The sequence below is a fragment of the Alligator sinensis genome, unplaced genomic scaffold, assembly GCF_000455745.1.
Source record: "Alligator sinensis unplaced genomic scaffold, ASM45574v1 scaffold93_2, whole genome shotgun sequence".
NCBI lineage: Eukaryota > Metazoa > Chordata > Crocodylia > Alligatoridae > Alligator > Alligator sinensis.
The window spans coordinates 2056465-2060044 of record NW_005841854.1 but is presented as its reverse complement, the minus strand read 5'-3'; the positions used below and the strand labels follow the sequence as shown (position 1 = coordinate 2060044).

The window sequence follows — 3580 nt, the reverse complement described above, 5'->3', positions numbered from 1 at the left end:
AAGTTTTTTAGCCAAGTCTGACTTTTGAGCGTTTCTAATGGAGTGGGCACCCCTATGAGGCATGAGGTAAACACATCTTGAACTGACGTTCCACCAGCCAAACAGAAATGAGTTGTGTTCACCACTTCTTTTGCCAAGTAAATCCACACATTTTGGTTTTTCTCAAACTTTCAATGTATTAATCCCTCCGACCCTAGAAACATTAGACTTAGGTAAAGAACTACTTTCCACATGGGTGACGTTTAAACAAGAATCTAAGTCCTTCCACAGGTTCCACTGTCCAACAATGTCCATTTGTGTCGGCTTCCGGTGCGACACTCTCAGCAACTGCTCCCTCAGACGGAACTTCTGGTTTGGCCTTTACCCTGGTATAGTGGATCCACGGCTTTACCCCCTGGACCTTTACCGCTGTATGAGTGGTAAGGATCACGGGATATGGTCCCTTCCATTTGGGTTGAAGAGGCTCGTCTTTCCACGTTCGGACCAAAACCTCGTCTCCAATTTTGAACTTGTGGACTGGAGTATCTAAAGGCAGTGGAAGTCGCTCTTGGACATACCTGTGGAGAGAAGACAACACAGCAGACAAAGAGTGCAAATAATCTTTCACCCAACTTTCTCCTTTAACATGCATCTGGCTCCTATGCGTCACCACCGGATTCTTAAGATATGGCTTACCATACATTAATTCAAAGGGACTAACCCCCAATTTTGCTCTAGGGGCTATACGCACTCTAAGTAAAGCAAGGGGTAGAGCTTCAGGCCATTTTAACTGTCTCCTGGCAGATTTTAGCCAACTGCCTCTAGAGTCTGATTCATCCTTTCTACCTGTCCACTAGATTGTGGCCTCCAAGCTGTGTGAAGGTCCCATTGCATTCCCAGAGCTCGAGAAACTCCTTGGGTTACTTCTGACACAAAGTGCGGCCCTCGGTCCGAGGCCAGTCCTTCTGGGACTCCAAATCGTGGAATTATCTCCTTTAGCATCACTCGGACTACTTCCTTTGCCTGAGTTTGGCATGGGAAAGCCTCGGTCCATCCAGTCAAAGTATCTATGAGCACCAACAGGTATTTGTAGTGTCCTTTTCTGGGAACTTCAGAGAAATCTATTTGCCAGCATTCGCCAGCTAGCAGTCCTTGTCTCCCTGTCCCCGGTGGAGGTTTGGGGGAAATCTTAGGGTTGTTGGCACAACAGACAGATCACCTTCGCACTATTTGCTCTGCCATTTTCCTCATTCTGGGTCCCACTACGATTTTTCGGAGACCTTGGGTCATGGCGTCGGTACCCAAGTGAGTGCTCTGGTGATATTCTTGGAGCACTTTACCGAGAACCAATCTCGGCACCGAGACCTGCCCTTCGGGCAGGACCCACCATCCATCTCGTTGTTCCTTGCTTCCCAATTTCTCTGCAAGTTGATTTTCTTTTTCAGTGTACTTCGGGGTTCCTTCCGGTAGTACCACTTGAGGCACTAACGCTAGTATTGGAGTCTTTTGGGCTAGTTCTCTAGCGGCTCCTTTTGCTGCAGCGTCGGCCCTCCGATTTTCCTTTTATGACCTCACTGTCTCCCTTCTGGTGGGCCTTACAGTGTACCATGGCTACTTCAACTGGTTCCATCACAGCCTCGAGTAGCCTCAAAATTTCTGTCCCGTACTTCACTGGGCTCTTATTCGCTGTCAAGAGTCCTCTCTCTCCATATGGCTCCATGTGCGTGTAAAACCCCAAAAGCATACTTCGAGTCCGTGTAGATCATGGCTGTCTTTCCCTTTGCCAGGTGAAGAGCTCGGGTCAATGCAATAAGCTCAGCTCTTTGTGCAGACGTATTTGGAGGCAAGGTGTCCCATAATGTGACCACGGCATATCCGGCTCTTCGGATCCCATTTTCTATAAAGCTGTTTCCATCTGTATATAATTCGAGGTCCGCGTTGAGCAAGGGGGTGTCTTTGAGGTCAGGTCTACTAGCATACACACTTTCAATGGTTTCAATGCAATCGTGCTGTAATACTTCGTCCTGTTCCACAGGCAATAGTGTAGCCGGTCCCATAATGTGACCACGGCATATCCGGCTCTTCGGATCCCATTTTCTATAAAGCTGTTTCCATCTGTATATAATTCGAGGTCCGCGTTGAGCAAGGGGGTGTCTTTGAGGTCAGGTCTACTAGCATACACACTTTCAATGGTTTCAATGCAATCGTGCTGTAATACTTCGTCCTGTTCCACAGGCAATAGTGTAGCCGGGTTGAGGGTATTGGAAATCTGCAGATTAATGTCTCCCTGGTCCAGGAGAGCAACCTGATATTTTGCCATTCAGCCTGGGGACAGCCAAGTTCCCCCTTTCGCATTCACCACTGCCAATATGGAATGCGGAGTATATACTGTCATAGGTTGTCCCAAGGTGAGCTTTTTTGCTTCTTCCACCAACATAGCTGTGGCCGCCACTGCTCGCAAACAAGCTGGCCAACCTAGGTTAGTAGGGTCCAATTGCTTGGAGAAATAAGCCACCGGTCTCTTCCAGTTACTTAAGTGTTGGGTCAGCACTCCCGACGCGACCCCTTGACGTTCATGAACGTAAAGTTGAAATGGTTTACTGAGGTCGGGCAGGCCCAGGGCCGGTGCTGTCATGAGGGCCTGCTTTATGGTGTCGAAGCTCTTTCAGCATTTTGCCGTCCACTGCAGTTCTCCCTCGCGGCCAGTGGTAGCCTCATAAAGAACCTTGGCTATTAGTCCAAAGTTGGGGATCCAGATTCGGCAGAATCCTGCCATTCCCAAAAAGCCTCTTAACTGTCTCTTAGTCCGTGGAACCGCCATTCAGCAGATAGTCTCTTTTCTCTCAGGGCCCAGTGCTCTCTGGCCTTGCGAGATATCAAACCCCAGGTATCGTACCTTTTCCCGCTTTACCTGGGCCTTCTTTCGGGATACCCGATACCCCACTTGTCCCAGGAAGTTCAGCAAGCTCACGGTCAACTGATGGCACTCTTCCTTGGTGGCAGCTGCGATTAACAAGTTGTCGACGTACTGTAACAAGGTCCCCGACGGTCCCTTGTCCCACTTCTGGAGATCAGTACTTAAGGCCATACTAAAGATGGTGGGGTTGTTTTTGAAACCTTGAGGTAAGACAGTCCAGCACAATTGTCTTTTTCTCCTAGTATTTGGGTCTTCCCACTCAAATGCAAAGATTTCCTGGCTGCTTTCTTCAAGTGGGATGCAGAAAAAGGCATCTTTCAGGTCCAGGACTGTAAACCATCTGTCTGCCGCAGACAATGTAGCCAGCAAGGTATAAGGATTCGGCACTACTGGGTGAAGGGTCACCGTCACCTTATTTACAGCCCTCAGGTCCTGCACAAAATGGTACTCGTTACTGTGGGGCTTCTGAACAGGCAAAATGGGGGTATTAAAGGACGATTGGCACTCCCAGAGCAAGCCATGTTCGAGGAATCGCTTTATAAGCGGTTCCAAACCTTTCCAAGCTTCCAATTTTAATCGATACTGTGGCACCCTAGGTGGATTAACACCGGATTTCAGGTCAACTTTGACAGGGGTGGCCAGCTTTGCTCTCCCTGGCTTTTCTCCCGCCCATACCCAGGGTAC

The 3580-nt window shown here is 48.9% G+C and overlaps 1 pseudogene; it reads right to left on the bottom strand.

Annotated features, from left to right (window-relative positions):
- Positions 1-7: 7 nt before the first annotated feature.
- LOC112551667 overlaps positions 8-3580 on the bottom strand; it is a 4957-nt pseudogene continuing 1384 nt past the window's right edge.